The 24312-nt window shown below is 39.5% G+C and overlaps 1 protein-coding gene across 2 annotated transcripts in view; it reads left to right on the top strand.

Moving 5' to 3' along the window:
- Nucleotides 1–5444: 5444 nt before the first annotated feature.
- LOC150102225 (uncharacterized) overlaps nucleotides 5445–24312 on the top strand; it is a 274606-nt gene continuing 255738 nt past the window's right edge. For both annotated transcript variants that reach the window (XM_090399744.1, XM_090399743.1), the window contains exon 1: nucleotides 5445–5625. The gene's annotated coding sequence lies outside the window, so the exon portion shown is untranslated. The remainder of the gene's footprint in view (nucleotides 5626–24312) is intronic.

The following is a 24312-nucleotide window of genomic DNA, read 5'->3' as shown; positions in this document are numbered from 1 at the left end:
TTTCGCCACATCCAGAAAGATTGCACCCGTGTGTTGTTTCCAATTGTATCCAGTAGTTATGAATTCTATAAGTCTGTGGACTTGTTGGGTTGTGCAGTGGCCTTTGCGAAATTCGAATTGTTCTTTTGAGATTAGGTCGATCTTGTCCGTTTCGTTTTGTAGTCGGTTCAAAATTATCTTTTCCGCGATTTTTCCCAGATTTGATAGGAGACTGATAGGTCTGTAGTTCTGGAGGAATTGATGTGCTTTTCCGGGTTTATGGAGGAGGATTACATTGCCCGTTTCCAGCGAGTGGGGAAGTAGTTGAGTCTTAGCATCGCGTCGATGATCGCCACTAGATGCATAACTGTTTTATGCGGGAGTGCTTTTATGGTTTGGTTTGAAATCTCGTCAGGACCTGGGGCCTTTCTGTTGTTGAGGCTCTTGATGATTTGGTGTACTTACTTTGGTGTAGCATAGTTTGTGTTTTCTTGGCTGCTGGTTTGATGGAGTGCACAGCGGACATGTCTGTGTATTTTTTTCAATGAAGTGCAAGTCCGCATGCACATAGTTTGGGCTGAATTGCAGTTCCAGGGCATCCGCGAAAGCGTCTGCTTTCTCGTCGTCTCGGTAGGCCATGCCCCTTTCTCCCTGGATTGGCTGAATGTTGGGGCGGTTGCTGCGAACGGCTTTAGTCATTTTCCACAATGAGTTGTCTTTGGTGTTTAAGGAGCTTCGTTTCTTCTCCCACAGCTGGTTCTTGTGATCTTTGATCGCATATCGGACTAGATTTGTTGCCCTGTTTAGCTCTTGTCTATCCTGGGGGGGACAGTGTTGTATGGTATCGGCGTCTGATCCTGTTTTTGCTGTGGATGAGTTTTAGAATCTCTTCTGGGAGCAGGTTGGCTTGAGTTGAAGTGGTAACGGTGGAAGCTGCTGCTAGGCCAGCTTGAATTGTGCTTTCCAGTTTTCTGATCGCTGTATCTATTTCTTTAGGTGAGGATATGGCTGGAACGGGTCCTATGAGGTTGTGGAGAGTAGCGTTCAGCTTTTTGAAATTTCTGGAGGACTGTCTGGGGATGATTTCTGTTTCCCTGCCTAGGCTTAGTAGTACCGGATTGTGGTCGGAGCTAAGATCATTGACTATCTGTAACTGGAATTGGTGCGAGGTGTTCCTAAAAATGGCTATATCCAGCACATCAGGTGTTCCCAGCGGTCCGTAGTGTGTTGGTTCTGCGGGACCTGCTATGATGATGTGTCTTGTCATAGCGAACATGTGTAGGCTCTTCCCGTTGTTGTTGGAATTCCTACTGTTCCATGCAGGATGTTTTGCGTTTAGGTCTCCCGCCACAATTGTTGCTTCGTTTGTGTCGAGGAGCTGGGAGGGATCCGAGGCTAGTAGTGGTTTGCCTGGAGGCTTGTAGACTGAATATAGCTTCAGGTTACCTGCATTGTTGGTGTGTATCTCAATTCCAGTTTCTTCCAGGTATGTAGTCGTTGTCTTCTGGATCTCGTTGTATCTTATGTCTTTTTTGACAAAGATAGCCGTTCCCCCTCCTCTGGCATTGAGTCTGTCATTCCTAAGTAGTGCGTGGTTCCTTAGTTTGGGGTTGTCGCAGGGCCGAAGGTGCGTCTCGTTGATTAAGAGGGTGTCTATTCTGTGTCTTGCTGTAAATTCTTGTAGTTCCAGGAGTTTGTTATTTAGGCCGTTGGCATTCCAAAATACGATCTGTATGAAGTTGTTCGAACCAGGTGTATTATTCATTGCTTATCATTGTGAAGATGACTTGAGTGTTTTTTAAGAACTTGTTTGTATCACTCTGATTGGGGTTGGTCTTGCCGAAAGCCGTTAGCATCTCCCCTAGGGTGGCAGCTAGGATAGCAGCTGTGTTCTGACTGTTGGGCATAGGTTCTGCTGATTTAGCCTTTGAGTTGACTGCTGCAGCATATGAGCTGTGTGATGTTCGCTGATAGATTCCTTCTTCAAGGGGTGTTGCACGTTTTTGAGCTGGTGGAGTGCCTGCTTTTCTGTTTCTTGTCAGGTTATCTGGGTGGAGAGTGCAGCCTCTATAGTTGGCTGGGTGTGGGCCGCCGCAGTTTGCACATGTGGCTGGAGTTGTGCGTGGTTTGGAGCATGTGTGAGTAGGGTGACTGTTCCCGCACTGTCCACATTTGTATTCCGATCTGCACAATTTCTGTGCGTGCCCATATCTCTGGCAGCGATGGCATTGTCCTGCTGTTGCTTTCTTTCTGAGTGGTTCTGTTTTAATCCTGAGATTGCAAACTGTTTTGAGATCGTAAATCTCTCTTTGTTCCTTACTAATTTCCGCGAGAACCAGCAGCATGGGACGTTTGTCTGCCCGGTACATTCTTGATATTTTTATGAGCTCCAGTCCTTGAGATCTAAGGTCAATAGCTATTTCTTCGGACGTGATTTCTTCTACCAGTCCTCTGATGACAACTATTACGTGTTTTTCGCTTTTTAGTTCGAAAGTGTGGTATGAGGTCTTTAGCTCGTCCATTAACTTTGTTAGTCGACGGTAGTCTGATATCCCTTCGGGCTGGATACGGACTCCTTCGTCGGTGTTTTTGGCTGTTTTGAATTTAATCTCGGAGTTTCTCATTGCCTCCGAAATTGTCGACCATTGTTTTTTGTCTCTTAAGATTACGGCAGGACTCGTTCTTGTACCGCTGTGTCCATTGGCTGGTGTTCTGGGTCTTCAGGTGGTATCTCTTTTCGTCGCTTTTTTCTGCTCACCGTTTGATAGTCGTCTGGTTAAAATTACGGCAGGACTCGTTCTTGTACCGCTGTGTCCATTGGCTGGTGTTCTGGGTCTTCAGGTGGTATCTCTTTTCGTCGCTTTTTTCTGCTCACCGTTTGATAGTCGTCTGGTTCTTCCGGGATCTGAATATCTGTGACTGCGTTGTTGTCTCTTGTGTCATCTTGAGCAGTGGTGTGGAGAGGTTCTGAAGGTTGAGAGTCCTCAGATTCGACTTCTGCGATTTGATGGATCTCTACTTTACCCGGCCATTTTGTATGTAGCTGGTTTCCTACATGTCGGAAAATTGCAAGCAGCTGCTTAAAGTCTAGTTCATCGTAGGGACTGTTCATGATGATTAAGACTAGTCTGCAGTTTGCTGTACAATATTCAGAATCACTATACTTTGTGATCACCAGTCTCAATCCTTACCTTTACCTTATCTTACCTGAAATGTTGGCATCTGCAATATTATTATTATTATTATTATTATTATTTAACGGTGTCTCCATGGAGTCAAAAGACTCATCGCGGGAGACCCGACATTGACACACTAACCATTATTTACACAATACCTGTCATACCTCTCCTTAAATTCATTCACGGTTAAAGCATTCACAACCAGTTCTGGCAAAGCATTCCACCCATTCACAACCCTCCAAGTAAAAAATCTAGTCCTAACACCCTTGTTAACCACACTCTTACACAATCTCCAGGGATGGCCCCTCGTTCTCTCACATCCTGCATTGGTCTTAAGAATATCATCAGTATCAATCCTGTAAAATCCCTTTAACAATTTAAATACCTCTATCATATCTCCTCTCCTACGTCTATCAGCTAGTTTTTGGAGCCCACAGATCATCAATCTATCCTCATAGGGAACATCCCACAGACCTGCAACAATCTTTGTAACCCGCCTCTGAATCCTCTCTACCACTTCCGCATCACCAAGAAATCCTGGCGACCAGATCTGTGCACAATAGTCCAAATGCGGCCTTATTAATGCCTTATAGAGTGGAATAATAACTTCCCTATCCCTGCTAGTTAGTGTGTTCCTCAACAACCATGTAATTTGATGTGATGTTTTGGCAATCTTAGCAATATGCCCTTTAAACTTAAGTTCTCTGTCCACAATAACTCCCAAGTCTCTTGTCTCATCAACTTCCTGCAGTTCAGTTCCGTTAATATAGTAAACAGCATGCGATGTCATCCTCCCGAAGTGCATCACCTTACACTTAGCCACGTTGAACTGACAGCCATTTACCTCAGTCCATAGCGTCAGCCTATTTAAGTCATCCTGTAAAATATCCACATCATTTGAATTGATTATCGCTCTTCCCAATTTTGCATCATCAGCAAACAAGTGGATATTTCCATTCAAGGTATTTCCAATATCATTGATGTACAAATTAAACAATAGAGGACCAAGAACTGAGCCCTGAGGTACACCACTAGTCACTTGCCTTTTCCTGGACTCAGCTCCTCCGTAAACCACTCTTTGATATCTGTCCGCCAGCCATCCTTTAATCCAAATCACCATCTTCGGATCCAAACCCATTTGCTCTAATTTATGTAACAGAGTTCCATGTGGAATCCTGTCAAAAGCCTTTGCAAAGTCAAGCAGTATCACTGAGTAAGGATTTCCTTTATCCAACTCCACTGTTACTTTATTATAGAACGTAAGCAAATTACTTAGGCAAGACCTACCTTTCACAAAACCATGTTGCCCCTTATAAAGTATCATATTGCTGTCCACCCAGTCCTGAATTCTAATTTTAACTAATTTCTCCAAAATCTTAACCACCACTCCAGATATATTGATTGGTCTATAATTTGCAACATCAGTCTTAGAGCCTCCCTTGTGCAATGGAACTATTTTCCCCTCTTTCCACTCTATTGGCACTTTACCAGAACTGAGGCTTAAATTAAATATCCTGGTTAGAGGAGTTGCTAATTCTCTTGCACATTCTCGTAACACATGGGCCGATATGCCATCTAACCCAATGGCAGTGTTAGCATTAAGGTTCTTTAATATATTAAGCACCTCGATTTCATCTATCTCTATACTCTCATCAGTCAATGTCACATCTGACACTGCACTATCACTACTAAGATGGTACACTTTTGCGAAATGAACACTAAGCAACTCAACTATTTGACTAGCTTCAGTAATTTCCTTACCATCAACACTTTTTAAAGTAATCTTTCCATGGATATTCTTCCTTTTACTAGCCACATAGCGAAAGAACTCTTTAGGGTTTCTTTTGGATTCATCAGCTAGCTTCCTCTCATAATTAGCTTTGGCTTTCCTTACCACACAGGTTACTCTCTTTGCCTGTACCTTATATTGCTCATTGGAACGCTCATCACCTTTTTCTTTATATGTCTTCCACAACCTTTTCTTTATATTTCTTATTCTTATATTAAAAAAAAAATGTTCTCATATAACTCTCACTTCCAATCCTCAATCGCTCTAATAAAATCGAAATCGGCAAATAAAAACCGGACTGTATTTCCTTGTATGGAAGTCTTCAGTATATATAGACGATATTTAATTAAAAATAAATGCATTCGTAATTGCCTTATTGGGTGATAGTTCTTTCCAATAAATAATATTATTCTTTAATAAATTAATAAATGAACAGACACATATGCTTTCTTAGTTCGAGGTTATGTAAAAATGATATCCACTGATAACATGTCGAGGGATAGTGTTTTGATCAAAACGGAGGAATTCTTCATTTCAGTTTTTTTTTTATTATTAATGTATTGAGCAAGTGGAACTATTAAGTAGTTTTAATATTATCTTTTAGTATTACTGCTCGAAAGAATTGCCCAATGAAGATTAAAGATTGGGAAATCAAATATATAACCGGATTTGATACTTGTATGTATAACCAAGCTTAATGTTTTATTTATTTGATATTCATAAATGAAATAATTTATTCGAAGTTCTTTCCCTAAGGTTTCATTTATAAATATTTTGGAGGTAACAGTACTAAATATTCTTTTATAGAATGATAGTATTTTAAATTTATACAGTTTTAATTTATAAATATGATGGGGAATGTTTCAGTGACTCCTCGTTTCAGCCTCCTCCCTATTCACTGTCATTTAGTAAGGATTGTACTGATTGCAGCTAGCGATTGAAGGATATTATCTATTAGTACGCATTGTGTGTTCACAAATGCCTGCAATATGGAAACATCTCATGATGTTTGTCATTTTAAAAATGAGTGGCACAGTCATTAGTTAGCTGGACATAATGCTTTCTTTAACTTCCACTGGCCCTTTCCTTCCAAAAATGTGTTCACCACTGTGCACTCAGTTTGAGAATGTGATGAGTGGCTATTGTGAAAATTCAAGAACACCACTCTAACTTTTTTTTTTTTTAAAGATAGTACACAACAGTATGTGAGAATTGTAAAGAATTATTTTAATTACAATAATGTAAGAACTGCTTATGTCTGAGTAAGAAGAAGAGCTCTTCGGAAGCTTATTTAACATTTCCAATAAAAAAAAGTATAATTTATTATTATACTTTTATAGTAAAATAAAAGTATAATTACCAAATTTCAAGACAATTTTAAAGTACATTTAGAAAACGCACTTGTTGCATTTTTTTTGTGTTTTTTTTAAAGAAATTAGAACTGATGTATGCTTACTAACAAAGTGAATATATCCCATCACTATACAGATCATATTATAAATAAACATACAGAAAAATACCTAAGTTATTTTCTCATATCTTGTTGCAGTATGTAGTAGATGATTGGCATATGGAAATGTACAAAGAATCAAGGGGGTATGGAGAGAAAGAGCGATACCTAGAAAAAAAAAAGCTCATGAGAAGAGTGTGGGGATGTTAGAGGTGCGAATGTCCATTTTTTCCAGGAGAGAAAGCTGATTTAGTTGGACAGAAAGAGCATGTGAGGATTAGTTGTTAGAAGCTTATCGAATAAACAGTATGTTGAGAAAGGTGATCAGCAGGCTGTCTGGTTTTGACAATGATAAGTTGTGAGAATGAGCAGAAATAATAAATGGTATGTTGGCAGAATTGTTTAAGAAAAGGGAAGTGCAGTTTGTGAATGTGGGAGGATGAATGAAACAGCTTTAACCATATTAGTGATGGATTGCACTCGAGTAGGTTTGGTGTCATCTAGATATGCTCTTAGCAGTAGACAGAATAATTGAAAGAGTTAAAGGAGAATGATAAATCTGAGGATTTAAGAGGACCTATGAAAGAGAGGGAGAGTAAGAGTGGTAGAACTAACTGAAGGAGGTGTAAAGTTGAAGAGCAGTGAGAGACCAATGGGTGATAGATGAAATGAGAGAATAAATATGCAAAATGAACATGTGAAACTGTAGTTGTGTGTTAAGTATGAATCAGTGCTAATAGTGAATAATCTTGGATATAGGATCAAGTGAGTCTAAGGAAATATAGTTAACTTTTAAAATTCACGATATTTGTAACCCGCCCAAAATGAAAAATTATTTACAAGTCCCAAGGCTCCATGGACTATTTCAGATCCACAAAGAAGGGTCCCTCCTGCTCTAATTATGAATGCTTTAATTTCTATTTATAAATTAGCCATATACCTGTCATCCGATGTCAAAAAACACGTCATTTTGAAAATTCACTATTCAGAATTAATAATTCACTGAAACAGATTTAATTGGTTTTCATGTTTAGTTGGTGATGTTAATATCAATTGCCAAAATCTCACTCATTCCATATATTACTGCCTTATTTAAGTATTGTTTAAATGCAGGTATTTTAGTTGGAATAACCAACAAATTGAGAGTAGTGCACTGTGCTTTCATCTCTCTACCCTACTTTACTTTTCAACATTATAGATCTATATGTGAAATATTTCATAGTATGATATAGTATTAATGCTGCTCTCTCATACTTAAAATTAAGTATACAAAACCAGAAAGTGAGTCATACTTTGAAGACATTATTTTGTCTTCACCATATGACACCTGGTTTTGTGTTTCATTTTCACGAGGTCATAAAACATTTTGCAGATGGCCGAGGAGATAGAAACACTCATGTTGCTTGGACAGCTAGAGGTTATGATTGTTGGAGAAAATTAGTTTAGCTGTTTCATGATATGAATTTTTTTTTTTTAAATATATACACATATATATATATATATATATATATATATATATATACACACACACACACACACTAGGGGCTCTGACGCCTACGGTGCCCAAACCCCTGAGTTCTGGACTGGTAGACCAGTTCTCCTCAAATTCTGATGACTCAAAAGGGGGTTTCCGCTCTCCTGGTGCCTACAGTGCCCAACCCCCTCGAGTTCCGGACTGGTAGGCCGGTTCTCCTTGAATTCTGACTCAAATTTTGAAAACTCGAAAAAAAAAAAAAGGGGGGGGGTGCTTCCCCCTGGCACCTACGGTTCCCCCCCTCTGGGTTCTGGACTGGTAGACCAGTTCTCCTTGAATTCTGATTACTCGAATTTTGAAGACTTGAAAGGGGGTTTCATCTCCCCCTGGCACCAACCCCAGAGTTGCGGACTGGTAGGCCAGTTCTCCTTGAATTCTGATGACTCGAATTTTGATTTTGAAGATGCAAAAGGGGGTGCCACCTATGCCCCCCCCCCCCCCCCCCCCCGAGTTCCGGACAGGTAGGCTGGTTCTCCTTGAATTCTGATGACTCGAATTTTGAAGACTCGACACTCAGAGTAGCCCCTGAGTTTCAAAACGTTTCAAATACTGGCCTCTTAAAAGCATGAACAACTTGTCACTGTGACATACTGGAAGTAATTCAAAATATTCCTCCTCGAAAGGGAGTTTTATCCCCCTCTGGTGCCCTGCGGCACCCAACCCCAGAGTTGCGGACTGGTAGGCCAGTTCTCCTTGAATTCTGATGACTCGAATTTTGAAGACTTGAAAGGGGGGGGGTTCCACCTACGGCACCCAACTCCCCCGAGTTCCAGACTGGTAGGCCGGTTCTCCTTGAATTCTGATGACTCGAATTTTGAAGACTTGGCACTCAGAGTAGCCCCCGAGTTTCAAAACGTTTCAAATAACGTGACACAAAAACGTTACAAAAAAAAGCTTATTATTTTATATTATAGGGTAGATATATATTGATCCCATACATGAGAGGTGAAGAGACCTATAAGCACATCAGTGCCATGTGTGGGATGCAGATGAGGATTTTTTTAGAGCTGCAAGTTGTAGTTTTGAAATACTTCATGAGGAAGACTGTTCCAGAGGACAGAATAAAATAGGAAGAGAAGAAGTAGGTTCAATGTGTTTACAGTTGCACAGTAAATGGATGCTGGGCAGTTAACAGATGCAACAGAAAGTGGATGAATGATAGCTGCCAATTCACTGGAGCAGTGACCATGGAAATATCTGTAGAATAGACACAATGCTGAAATACCACATCTATAAGGTAAAAGTTGAAGTGAATTTGTAAGAGAGGGATCATCAGTGACTCTTGTTGTTTGCCTGACAGTGTGAAGGATTTCAAGGGAAGTTTTAGGTGCATTACCCCAAATATGTAAACAGTTCCAAGCATGGGCAAATTTTGGATTTGTACGGTATGGCGCAACAAAAAAAAACCAGTACTGTACTTCAACACCCTTTCGGTATATGTGCTATGAGATGTCATTCGGTACTTTTTTTTTTTGGACCATACTGTATATAGTTAGTTGGTTGGGCATAAAATAGCCTCTTGAACAAAAGAGAATGCCTGGTGTTTGGATACCTATGTGGTTGTTGATGTGATATGTTTATGCCTGGAGAGATGGGAGGTAAACATTAGTCCAAGCAGAGAGATCTGATCTTGTCTGATGATTTGTATATTACTTAGGATAAGGGTAGGTGAGCTGTAATCTCCTTTGTGAGAGAAAAGACGAGACTGTGTTTTGTAGCATTGAACATGACAAGATTGTCCTTGCTCCATTGAAGGATAGTATGAAGATGACTGTTTAAGGCACCGAATCTAGATCTTATCTTGTAGTCCTGAGATGTCAGAGTACTACGTAGTTTGTCAAATGAGTACATTGAGTGGAGAGCACTATCATCTGCAAAGTTGTGGATAGAATTAGTGGTGATTCTGGGTAGGTCATTTATGAACAAGAGGAAGAGATTAGGTGATAGGACAGAGCCTTGAGGTACTCCAGCATTGATCGTAAAGCTCAAAGAGAAAGATCCATCTACCATGACTTGCAGAGAGTCCAGAGAATGGTAATTTAAGCAGGCCATGATGCCACACATAGTTGAAAATTTTGGAAATGTTGAGGGCAAGAGCACAAATTTCTCTAAACCTTTTCATGGTATGTGTCCAGTGGTGGGTGATGTAAGCTGGGGTCAGCTGTGGATCTTGATATTTGGTGGGCCTCTGAGTAGTGGATGAGTTGGCTATTAATAACTTTCTCCATTATTTTGGAGAGAATTGAAGTGACATTTGGTCAGTAGTTTGAAGATAGACTTCTGTCATCCTATTTTGGAATAGGATGGATATGAGATTACATTCTTGCATTGAGATAAGTACCAGATGTGTATAATAGATTGTAGTGATGATGCAGAATGGGTGTTTACTCTGGAGTGCAGTCTTTGAGAACAATTAGAGAGATGCTATCATGACCAGAAGACTTTTTAGTATCCAAATTATTTAGTAGTTTTCTGATTTCTTTTTGTCGAAAAACTATAGGATGCATACTGTTCTTGGAGGTGATTTCCCTTGTTCGTCTATGCAGGATGATAAATTTAGTTTAATCCTTTATCCCAGTGAGAGCAAACAAAGTTTGCGCCTGAAAATATCTTCAGGACTGAATATAGTGTTGTACTATCTAACCTGGGTAAGTAGTACGACACCAGGCAACTCGTACCAAAGGTAGAGCAAGCTACCAACACTCCTATCCCAGTATCTCCCATAATGCAAAACACATCTCCTGGTGGATATGTATACTGTTATGCATTAAGGGATTGGCCACTACCCAGACTAGTTTCAACCTTTATTGAGGTCTCTTCAGTGGGAGCCAGCCCCAGAGTTGGAGATACCAGGCAGAAGCAGTAGCAAGGTCATCTTTACCTATAGGAGTTGCCAAAAGGTTTGCCACCTTTTTTTATTAAATTACTCTGGATTTAGAGGAAGATGTTGAAAGTTTATTTTTCACTAGGTTAGACTATGATAAATTTAGTTTAATCCTTTATCCCAGCGAGAGCAAACAAAGTTTGTGCCTGAAAATATCTTCAGGACTGAATATAGTGTTGTACTATCTTACCTGGGTAAGTAGTACAATACCGGGCAACTCGTAGCAAAGGTGAAAAGTGAAGTGTTGTAGAGAGAGAAAGGGGTAGAAAAGCAAATGAGCAGAAGTTGCATTCAATGTCCTTAGTGAGGGACCAGAAGCACACAAGAAGCAGCTTTTTTCTGAGGGACCAGAAAAAACTTGCCTCCTGTTTCATTCAGACAGGAGGCAAGTTTTTTGCTGTTGGCTTTTATGAAATCAGATTTAGATCTGCTGATGACTGATTTGCATATGTTGCATGCTTTGATATAGACAGTATGAAGCTGAATTCTTGAAGTGAGCCACATGTGATAAGCTAAATATTTTTTCTTCAACTAATTGGATACACTTTTTGTTGGACTGGGGCTTGGAAAGCTGATGAGGATTACTGGTTGAATTGAATGAGGGTCTTCATGCCAGTGAAAATAATTTCTGTAACTCATTTGCAGCAAGTGTTATGGTCAGATGACTGGAAACAATAGTCAAACCAGGAAAGGAGTAGAAATTCCATAAGTCATCCCAGTTCTCTTTTTCCAAATGGAAGCTGTGCCTTCTGGTCCCTTGCTAAGGCCGTTGGATGCAACTTCTTCTCTCTCTCTCTCTCACACATCCATCCATCCTGATAGCATCACTGTCACTTCACCCAAAGATAAAGCCAACCTCCTGGCATTATTCTCTCACTCTCATCCTCTGGCTACAAAGGAGTGGTCTGTGAGAGAGAAAGAGAGAGGAGACTTGTACAAGATTGTGGTCTGAGTTGCCAAGAGGAGAGGTGGCCTCTGTGATGTATCTGGAAGGAGAACTGGTCAAAAAGAGGTTGAGTATTTGGACAGGTTGACAACCCAATTCAAATACTCATTTGAATCGGGTTGTCAAGAATTCGTGTAGGTAGCTGTACACTTTGTGTTAGATCATTACTTATGGCTTCTTGTGCAGCTGCTGTTGTGGATGTTGAGGTCACCAGGAAGATGGCCTGACTATTTCGATAGCTGGATTGCAAATGGTCAGCATAATTATACATATTCATCCATCAGTGACTTTAACAGGCACTTAAGCGCCCACAACCTTCCAAGTATCATTGGAGTTCTTAACTGTAATACAGTGATAAGGTGGTCACCCCTAAGCCTAATTATACATATAACTAAATTAGTATGGATAACTTACATCAAAATAAACATTTATTGAAGAAATTTTGCTCATATTTCAGAGATATAAAAAAAAAAATGTAACAGAATAACATACAAACAAGAAAAAAAAAATGCAACAGTGCCAAATTCAGTGCCACTAACGCTTTAATAAGGTAACTGATTAATTGATCCTGGGGAAAGGGGGGGGGTCAGAACAAAAACCCAACAACCAGAAAAGATTAGCAAATTGGAGTACTGTTTCCCATCAGAAAGATAAATGTATGCTATTTGACCTATTAAAATTGGGATGATTTAATGTTTCACAATTTTCTTATAAAGCCATCTTATAAGAAATCTACTGTTTTGTAAAATTTTAGTGTTCTTCCAAAGGATTAGGAGGGATGGCATTTTCAGCAGACTGTTAATCTTGATGTATATTTTGTTCTTCATGTGGAACAGAGGCAGATGATGTTCTGGATTGCCCAAAATATTATAAGAGCAAGAATTTCACAGATGCCTGGAAAGTTCAAAGAAGGAAGATTGTCTTTTGGCAGAGAAAGAAAGGAAAGTAGAAATTTTCCAGACATGATATGCTATACAAACATTGAGAGGCCTAAGAACTTTACAGTAACTAACTTCCAATTGTTGTTGTGTTATTGTCGAGTCCATCTGTTGAACTTTGATGGAGTAGAGCTTTTCTATGGGATTATTGTCAATTTCCTGTAGAGCAGCGGCAATTGCTGGACAAGAATAGATATGGGCAGGTGTTAGTTCAACTCCTGGACAGGTCTTGCGTATTTCATAGCTTCTAATACCATCCAGATGAATTTTCATGCCTTTAAAATGTTTTGTTTTTAGTCTGATGATGATTGTGGTTATTTCTCTATTTTCATTAATTTTGTTGATTTCATTCTTGATAGTTTGTTTTACCAATCTTATTTTTGCGACAGAGTTAGCATCAGTTACTGATGGTGTAATTTTTGAGGTACGAGGGTGGTCTGAAAATTTCTCGGCCTCGACCATAGATGGCGACACTATCGGCATGATTTTTTTTTCTAAGTTGATACATCTCTCATAAGCATCCGTGTGAAATTGCAAGTCATTGTATCAAGTAGTTTGTTGTATACAGCTGTCTGAAGCAAAAGTGTTGTTTGTATCCCTTGAAATGGATAAAATTGAGTATCGTGTGGTTATAAACTTCTTTGTAAAAGAAGGTTTAATTTCAAAAGAAATTCATTCTAAGTTCATAAAAGTTAATGTGCACTCTTCTCCTTTGTTTTCGAAATTAAGAACTGGCCTGGCCACACCAGCCTTGAAGATGATCCACGTAAAGGACGTCCGAAAAGTGTAACAACACCAGAAATCATTGATCAAGTGCACTATATGGTATTGGATAATTAGCGAGTCAAAGTGTGTGAAATTGCTGAGACTATAGGCATTTCAAAAGAACGTGTAGGATATATTTTGCATGAATAATTACATATTAAAAAGCTTTGCACAAAATGGGTGCCGCGATTGTTCACAGCAGATCAAAAACGCACGCACATGAAAATCTCTGAACAGTGCTTTGAGCGTTTTAACAAGAATAAAACTGATTTTGTACATTGATTTATTACTATGGATGAGACTTGGATTCACCATTACACACCAGAATCCAAACAGCAGTCAAAACAGTGGACAGAAGCCTGTTGTTCTGCGCCAAAGAAGACAAAGTCGGTTCCATCAGCAGCATAGGTCATGGCATCGGTGTTTTGGGATTGCTGAAGGCATTTTGTTTATTAATTATCTTGAAAAGGGTAAAGCAATAACTGGGAAATATTATTCTGATCTTTTAACCAGACTAGTCAAAAACATTTTATTATTATTGTTCCGGGGAACTCCAAGGAGTCGACATACTCATCGAGGGAGGCCCTAACATCATGTCAAGAACAACTACTCGACATTAACACAGTATCTATCATACCGTGCCTTGAACTCATTCAAGGTCGTAGCACCCACAACAGACTCTGGAAGCTTATTCCACTCATTCACCACTCTCCAAGTAAAAAACCTAGCTCTAACTCCCTTGTCAACCACGCTCTTGCCCAGCTTCCATGCATGGCTCCTAGTCCTCCCACCACCAGTCATATTTTCAAAAATATCTTTTGGATCAATCTTATAGAAACCCTTCAGTAATTTGAATGTCTCAATCATATCACCCCTCCTTCGCCTATCGTCCAGTCTCTGCAACCCACAAATCTTCAACCTATTCTCATAAGGTTCATTCCACAGACCTCCTATCATCTTGGTCACTCCTCTCTGGATCCTCTCCACTTCCTCCCCATCACTAAGAAACCCTGGTGCCCATAACTAGGCACAGTAGTCCAGATTGGGTCTTATCAAGGCTCGATACAGAGGAACAATAACTTGTTTGTCTCTGCATGGTAAAGTATTTTTCAGAAGCCAAGTGACTTTATGAGCTGATTTAGTCACTTTTGCAATGTGCCCCCTAAACTTCAATTCCCTATCCACCAACACTCCCAAATCCCTGGCCTCATCAGTCTCCTGGAGTACGGTTCCACCAATGCGATATACTGCTGCTATTCTTTTCACCCCAGAGTGCATAACCTTACACTTTGCCACATTAAATTGACGTCCATTTTTCCTAGCCCAGTCCTCCAAACTATCCAAATCATCCTGTAAAATTTTGACATCCTGTGCACTTACAATTGCTCTACCCAACTTTGCATCATCAGCAAACAAGTGAACACTTCCTCTCAAACCCTTTCCTATATTATTGATGAACAAATTGAAAAGTAATGGTCCAAGAATAGAGCCCTGCTGCACACCACTAGTCACAAGCCGTCTTTTAGACTCCACTCCTGCATAAACCACTCTCTGGTATCTCTCCTTCAACCACCCTCCTATCCACCTCACCAACCCTATATCTATCCCCATCTGCTCCAGTTTACTGATTAGGGTTCCATGTGGTATCCTGTCTAAGGCCTTGGCAAGGTCCAGTAGTATCACTGTAAACCCATTACCCCTATCGAGTTCAGCCGTCACTGTGTTATAAAACGTGAGCAAGTTACTGAGGCATGATCTACCCTTCACAAAACCATGTTGTCCCCCATACAATATCCCATTTTCATCTATCCAATCCTGTTCTTTTCTTGACTAATTTCTCTAAGACCTTGACAATGATTCCTGATATGCTAATCGGTCGGTAATTTACAACAGCAGTCTTGGAACCACCTTTATGCAGTGGAACTATTTTCTCCTCTTTCCACCCCGTTGGGACTAACCCAGACCCGAGACTCAAATTAAAGAAAATGGTCAAGAGTACTGACAATTCTTTAGCTGCTTCTCGTACGACACGAGCTGGTATACCATCCAATCCCACGGATGTATTGACATTGAGGTTATGGAATAGACTACTCACCTCCACTTCATTCACCACAATTCCCGTATAATCTACTGGTTTATTCGTTTCTGCAATGCCACCACCTGGATGATATATACTTGCAAAGTGCTCATTCAGTAACTCAACTATATCAACTGATTCAGTTACCTCCCTACCATCGGCATTCTTTAAAATCATTCTGCCATGTACATTTTTCCTTTTACTTGCTACATATCTAAAAAAACTGTTTAGGATTCTCTTTAGCCTGCATGGCCAATGTTCTTTCGTAATCCTTTTTTGCTTTTCTTACCACACTCGTTACCCTTCTGACCTGCGCTTTATACCATTCATGTGCCTGCCGGTCACCTTTCTCCTTAAATTCCCTCCATAGTTGTTTCTTTCTTTGCAGCTCAAGCTTAATGGTGTTATTCATCCATTTAACCCCTACTTGATTTATTATTCGGACTCTAGGTATACAGTCAGCCATTGCTTCATGCAAACACTTCTTAACTGTCTCCCATGCACTATCAACTTCTAGTCCTTGCAGTTGTACATGCCATGGCACTGAACCAATCAAACTCCTAAGCTTGTCATACTTTTCAGCCCGATAATTCCACATGTACCCTGTCTTAATTGAAAATTCCACACCTTTAGCCACCTCCCAAGTCAAGACCTTATGATCACTCTCACCAATTGGTGGCAATGTGGTCATATTTGTTACAGCCAAATCTTCAGATGTAATTACTAGGTCAAGCACTCTCTGACCCCTAGTATTTTCCATTACATGCTGTTGCAGATAGTTATCCCTTAATAACCGCATAAAATCCAATTCCTTCCTTCCGTGTGTCCTCTTCTCACTCCAATCAGTGCAACCATAGTTGAAATCTCCCATAATAATTACCCTCCTTCCACTCATTTCTTCTATTTGCATGTGCATACTGTCACCACCATCTTTTCCATCACCTGGTCTATAGCAGCAACCAATTGTATATTTAGTTCTGCTAGCCACAATCTCACACCAAATGGCCTCAAATGTGCTCTTTTCTCTATCCTGCAATTCAACTTCTATTTTCCTTGGCTGTAGCTCATCAGCTATCATCAACAATACTCCTCCCCCCTCCCCATTTTATTCTCCCTGTCATTCCTGAACACGCTATACCCATCACATTCAATCCCACTAGCTATATCATCTACAGTCAGCCATGATTCACTAATACCAATAACCTGTGGTCTGGAAGTGCCAACCATGGCCAAAAACTCTTCCTTCTTGTTCCTAATACTCCTAGCATTTGTGTACATGAATTTAAGACCCCCATTAGTCCCAACCCTACCTTGATGCCTTATATTAACAATCCCACTCTGATTTGTTGTCCTTATTCGCTCGGGCATATTATATTCATTCATACATTCAACTGCCTCCCTAAGGACTGTATATCTATCCCCCCCCCCTTAATAAATGTAGTTTCCCTGAATTTGCACATCCATTACATTTAGCAACACTTTCTCAAGTCTCCTTACACCGTAACCATTCAAATGCAAGCCATCCATCTTATATAGATCCTTTCGCCCATCGAACTCACTCCACACGTCCACAAATTCCACACCACTCATCATACATAACCCACGTTCGTGAGAAGAAACCCGGTTTGCAAAAGAAAAAATCATCTTTCATCAGGACAATGCACCTGCCCACGAAAGTGTTTTGACAATGTAAAAATTAAAGGGTCTGCACTATGAATTGTTGGAACATCCACCCTATTCCCTAGATTTGGCTCCCTCTGACTTCTATCTCTTCCCAAAACTAAAACTCTTCCTCACTGGTCAGCATTTTTCTTTGAATCAAGAGGTGATTGCAACTGTAGAGGGATATTTTGTAGATCTTACTGAATACTACAGGGACTGCCTTCGTGTGTGTATATATATATATATATATATATATATACAGGGTGTTCGGGATAAATTTGACATATTTATAATTAATTATATTTTTCCGTAAGTTACATGTATTAACACACACTTCTCTTCATTTAAAAGTTTGGACCCTTATTCATTCATATACAAGATGTCAGAAAGGATGGATAGCTGGATCCCACCTGAATCATGGAAGAGAATAACTTGTATCATGATGATTCGTGCCGGCCATCAAAATAAGGATATTACGACTGCTGCCCAATGCTCCCTGAATACAGTAAAAACAATCAGGCATGAACTAGAGACTTGCAATGGTGACTACGAGGATGTAGCAAGAAGAAAGATCCCTAGCAGACGATCTGATTGCGTTCGTACAGCAGAATTCCTCGCAAATCTGCAGGAACAGGTGTTGAAGAACCCTGGCATTGGAATTCGGGCTTTGTTCGTGGAGTTGCTAACTGTAGTCAAGCCCTGGATAACAAGGGTAGCCAATGGTAGGCCGTATGTATGGCAGCAGGATTCGGCCCCTTGCCACACCTCTGGGAAAAGTCAAAAATGGTTGTCTGAAAATTTCTACGACTTCACCAGTCCAAATGTTTGGCCTCCAAACTCCCCAGACCTTAACCCCATGGATTATTTTGTATGGGGCGCAGTTGAAAAAGACACCAATCGCACTTCCAGTAATACAAAAGCCCAGTTAATGGATAAAATTAAAACAGTTTTTGCGGCCCTTCCCAGGGAGACTGTAGCATCAGCTTGTTCGAGGTTCCGAAGCAGAATTGAAGCTGTGATCGATGCTAATGGTGGTTATTTTGAGTAAATCTTGTTGATAGTATTGTAATTAACTCTGCCTGTAATGTTTTTTTGTCAATTCATTAATTTAATAGATACAAAGAAGATTTTCTTTTTCCTTACGAAACTGTCAAATTTATCCCGAACACCCTGTATATATATATCAAAAAAATCAGCTAATGCCTTTTTATTCCCGTAGGAGTAGGCGAGCTCGTTTTTAGCTCTATGTAACTTTTGGAGACTGAGTGGGTAGTTCAATCTCCAAAGAGGTCAAAAAGTGTCATATTTTAATTTTATTTTCACCAGAGGTCAGGCTAGTAGAATAACTGTCGACGAACTGTCTCTTTAGCATACTGTGTGAAATGTAATATAGCTTGTCTCTGTATATATGTGTATATTCCAGATGATTACTTTAATATGAAAGTCGAAATGTCGGGCAAATTAAAATAATTATTTCTAACACAGTTGTAGAGTCCATAATTTGTCTAAAATGAATGCTGATCACCGTGTAGCACCAAAAGAAAGGATTAAAAAAAGTTTATATATTTTGTGCTTTTGTTTCTTTTTTTTTTACAATCTGGAAATCCTGACTAAAATAGTTCTCTAGACCAAACATGGAATTATTTCAAGCTACTTCAGACCTCCAATAAGTAGGGAAATTATCTCACACCAGGTGATGAAATTCATCTACCTTTTGTTGATTGTGTTGGTTGTCCCAGTTATAAACTCCTCAAGCATCTGTCAGTATTGCTTGCTACTCTCACAGAGAAGTTAGCCATGTATCAAGAACATCTTAGATTTTAAGAGTAAAATTTTGATCAACTTGAAACAAGATTTTACTTCTGATATTGTTCAACTATTTGACATTATTATTATATGGGCACCTCCATGGAGTCCAAAGACTCATCACGGGAGACCCAAACTATCCACACAATCCATCATACCTCTCCTTGAACCCATTAACAGATAAAGCACTCACAACTGACTCTGGCAACCCATTCCACTCATTCACAACTCTCCAATCAAAAAATCTAGTCCTCACACCCTGACCAACTACTCCTTGATTCAACTTAAAGGGGATGATCTCTAGTTCTGGCCCCTCCAGCCAAGTGCTGAAACATTTCTCCTGCATCAATCTTATAGAACCCTTTAAGCAACTTAAATGTTTCTATCATATCCTGTCTCTTCTTTTTATCAGCCAACTTCTGCAGTCCACATGCCCTCAATCTATCTTCATAGGGAACATTCCACAGACCACTCACCAGCTTGGTTTCTTGCCTCTGAATGTTCTAAACTTCTTTCTCATCCTCAAGAAATTCAGAAGACTGGACCTGAGCACAGTAATTTTGCTAAGGTTACCTTAGCAATATGTCCTCTGAACTTTAACTCTCAAAGTGCTTAAGGGTGAAAGCTGTATAACTGGGAGGAAACCTTCACATAGTCATTTAAGGAATATGGCGAACCGACTGGGGCTTCTGACGTAATGTCTAATCTTCACTATCTCGTGGTGCACTCTGTTAGGTATCTACCTGGATACTGAATGAACAAGGATCGGCTGGCAGTTTGGGATTTAGCTGACCAAATTGTAATCTTATTGGCATAAACTAAAATGTAAAATGATGGTACAACATGACCAAATTTCATGCCAGCTGAGGTGTCACCTGGTCAAACAAGGCTCTCGTTTTTGTTCAGGGAACCAGTACAAACAGTGAAATCAATTCAATTTACGAAGGCCCAAACTCTCAGTCAAAATGTTGTGCACAGTTGATTTTGGAACCCCCCCATTCATCTTCAATCAATCTCACAGACGATTTCGGGTTTGTTCTTTGATGAAATCATGCACTTTTTGGATGTTAACTTCGCTCAGTCCAGTTTTTGGACGGGCTTTTCGTCATCCTCAAGGGTCTCACGACCACTTTGAAATCGCTTAAACCACTCGTAAACTCGAGTACAGGATAAGCATTCATCACCATATGCTTTTTTGAAGTATTTGATGCGTTTCGGTAAAACTTTTACCAAGTTTAACACAAAAGTCAATCGCAGCTCTCTGTTTGAAACTCGTTTTCCGACCGTTCATCAAAATACACAGTCTCTTTGGGCACTATAACACGGCTTCTAATGAAACAAATGTCATAAATAGTTGACACAACACTAATGAAGTTTGCCGCCTTCGACAACAAAAAGATACAACAGGTGGTGCCATTAGTTTCTTCTATTTTCGAAAAGTTCGGTTTCTTTTTGGACAGAGGATATAGTATTCAATAATAAATATAAGGATAATCTTGAATGGCAGGCAATATCAGGTATAGTGATGTAGACAAATATGAAAATGCTGGACTGGACAATGAGACTTAAGTACTGTACCCAAAACCATTTATGCTTTTGGTCTCACAGAAGGTTCTACCAAAGAAGAAATGGAAGACTTTTTTTTTTGAGGCATTAGAGAGGGCAGCTGGCTCAGTGAAAAAGGAAAAGTTGGTCCTTATTAGAGATCTCTAAACAGTAGAGTAGGACATGATTACCAGAAATATTTTGAGAAAATTTGGAAAAAAGCGCAATTCTAATAATAATGATAAATGCCTTCTGGATTCCTGTTCAGGACATGGATTACTAACACTGTTCCAACATAAAAATGTGCACAAATTCACATGGAGAGAAGAGGCAAGAAATAAGAAAATTCGTATTGACTATGTTATAGTTGATAGCAGTGTTTTTCCACTGGTTCAGGACACAAGATATAGAGAGGATTTGAAATATGAAGTCATCACTATTTAGTTTTGAGGATAAAATTGAATTTCATGTTGAAAAGAAGAGTGTGTAAGAAAGTTTTAAAACAAATCAAGGTAGATGGCTTTCAGAGGTGAACTGTAGACTCAAATACACAAAGATCATTGAAGAAAAAAAATGAAAGAATTTGAAAACAAGAACCGAACCCTGGAGATTCAGTGGCAAATCTTGAAGAAAAGATTGATTGATTCAGCTAGAGAGATATGTGGGTTGCCTGTAAGGATAGAAAAATCAGAATTCCATGTTGTACTCAGGAAGTTAAAGAGGCAGTCAAGGAAAAGAAGAAGAAAGAATATAGAAAGTTCCTAGCAAGTAAGCCTGCTTGTGCTCTTAGGGAATACAGAGAAAAATGTTAGAAAGCAAAGCACTCTGTAAAACTAGCTAAACAAAAGTCATGGGAAGACTTTGGTAAGAACATAGAAAATAAATATCAGAAGATGGTAAAATATTCTGGAGATTATTGAAAAAAATTAGAAATGGAGGAAAAAGTACTGTAAAAGGAATCAGAGATGATAAAGGACTTCTGTACCCTCTTTGAATATCCACTCAAACTTGAAACAGCACTGATGTAATAGGTGCATATTGGACCAGAGGATACTGTACTCAGTGCCCACTCTGTGCTTTCCAGACCATAGTTTTCAAGCTTATTTTGGATGTTGTAAGACTTGTGTTAATATAATAAATTTAGTTTAATCCTTTTTCCAAGTGTGTGCAAACAAAGTTTGCGCCTGAAAGTATCTTCAGGACTGGGGTAAGGTGGTACAACACCAGGGCACTCCTTGCAAAGGTGGAGCAAGCTACCAACACTCCTATCTCAGTATCTCCCATAATGCAAAACACATCTCCTTGCTGATATGTCTAATGTTATGCATTAAGGGAAGGGCCACAACCCAGACTAGTTTCGACCTTTATTGAGGTCTCTTCAGTGGGAGCCAGGCAGAAGCATTAGCAAGGTCATCTCTACCTATAGGAGTTGCCAAATGGTGGCAAAAAAGGTGGCACACCATTTGGCAACTCCTATAGGTAGAGATGACCTTGCTAATGCTTCTGACTGGTATCTCCACTTGGGCCTGGCTCCCACTGAAGAGACCTCAATAAAGGTTGAAACTAGTGGGTTGTGGCCCTTCCCTTAATGCATAACATTAGACATATCTGCAAGGAGATGTGTTTTGCATTATGGGAGATACTGAGATAGGAGTGTTGGTAGCTTGCTCCACCTTTGCAAGGAGTGCCCTGGTGTTGTACCACCTTACCCCAGTCCTGAAGATACTTTCAGGTGCAAACTTTGTTTGCACACACTTGGAAAAAGGATTAAAGTAAATTTATTATATTCTAACCAAGTGAAAAATAAACTTTCAACATCTTGTGTTCATGTTTTTCAACAGAATATCTTATCTGTCCATATTAAGAGCAGAGATAATTACATTGAACCTGGCAAACACCAGAGAGGGAAGAAAGAGTGAGGAGGTGTTATTTTTATTAATAGGAAAGAATGTAGGAACTAAATTTAAAAAAATCTTCAAAATTGATTCAGAGATTCCTGTGGCATATGGAATTGGGACTTGCCGTACAGGGTTTAGGTTCCTAGGAACAGGCTTATAAAGTGTTACATGTACATTTCATCTTTTTTTGTGATAAAGACATTCTGTAGCATGATGTTTTAGATGGTGTTAAGTTCTAGTTGTGGAGATCTTTGGGGTTGGAGCAGACCATGTGCTGTAATAAGTAGGCATTTGATGATGCTCATTTTTTGTGATGGATGTGGCCTGAATCTCATGCCTGTGAAAGTGATTTTTCCAATTAACAGAAGTTGTAAGTACTTTAGATGAAGAAGAGGATGTACAAGAAGGCTAATTTTTACCTTTCAGGCCAAATGGCTTTCTGTAATGCTTTGAAAAATTCGTTCTTTCTGAGTAGAACCTTCTATGAAACAATGGTCACAAATAAGTCTAATTCTTCATTTGAGTGTTTGCCCACATGATTATTACATGCATTCAAGAAGATCCTCTTATTTTGTGTTGATTACTATGGCTACTCCTCCTTTTCCCTAATCCTCATCACCTGAATATGATATCTGTTTTATTCAGATGAATCTCACATGTTTTTGTCTTCTTTGTTTCAGTAACATCTGTGATGTCAATCTGGTATTTCACCAATTCTTCTGCTAGTTCCACTTGTTTTCCATATGATGCCAATCTTGGATTCTGCTGATGTTGAGTTGGAGTTTGCTTTAGTAGCATTTGGACTCACATGGGGTCATCATCTTTAAAATAGACATACATGTGCAGGGAAACAGGTTACATTACTATACAAACAGTAAGCCAGAGTATCACTGATTTGGTCAGCCTACCCTACCATCATGAATCCCTGGTGTTGGGGGGGGGACTCCAGTTATAGTCTGTTTCATATGGCCTAAGGTCAGATTTTCATATCTTTTAATGATACAACCTTAATACCACATTTAAATCGCTTGCAAAATTAGAGAACTTAATTAATTTCCTCCAAGGATCTCCTTTCTTCCCTGGACCATCCTGAAGTATATTGATTCAGTGCATCTGTCACTTTCATATATAGGTGAAACAGGATGCATGATTCTTATCCAGAAAAAGGAACATAAATGACATCAAATTTAATAGTTATGTAAAATTGCCTTTTAAGGGCTGTGTAGCTCAATGGAAGTTGCACTTGCATTCTCTGGGCTTGGCCGCTCGAAGTTAGACCTAGGTTCAAGTCTAGTCGCCAAATAGAGGAACTTTTTCTAAGCCTATCTTCGACCTGTTCCCGAGTTAATCGATCTCTGGCACGGGCAAGCGGATTTTTCGTCCCGTAAACTCGAGAAAATCGACTGTAGTACCCACATTATTTCAGACAATGACATATCCTGTTAGGGTTAGGCACCAAGAGATGGCAGCACTTGTTTGCTAGTCTCTTCATCAGTAGCTGCCTATAATTAGTGATAGACATGGGCCAGCTATCTCTGATTGGCTACCGATGGAGATTGAACTGTCCACTCAGTCTCCAAAAACTAGATAGGGTATAAAGGCCTTACCTACTCCCTATTAGGGAATAAAAGGCATTAGATGTAGGCTTTTAGATTCTCTACACAAATTCACTGGAAAAGCCTGTTCCTGACATCACCAAAACATAGGATGAGTGAAAATTTAAAGAAACTTGTGAAATTCTAATCAGTCACCCTAATCTCAGCAGCAAATAATGGCTCAAAACTTCAAAGAATATGGGTGGCATGCCTTCAAACCATAACTTTTGTTCCAACAGATTATAATAATTTTGGACTGTAGGTT

Source organism: Typopeltis vanoorti, chromosome 10, assembly GCF_054136105.1.
Source record: "Typopeltis vanoorti isolate ZY-2024b chromosome 10, IOZ_Tvanoo_1.0, whole genome shotgun sequence".
NCBI classification, from domain to species: domain Eukaryota; kingdom Metazoa; phylum Arthropoda; class Arachnida; order Uropygi; family Thelyphonidae; genus Typopeltis; species Typopeltis vanoorti.
Note: the sequence above shows the minus strand (reverse complement) of the source record. Positions and strands in the feature narration are given on the sequence as shown.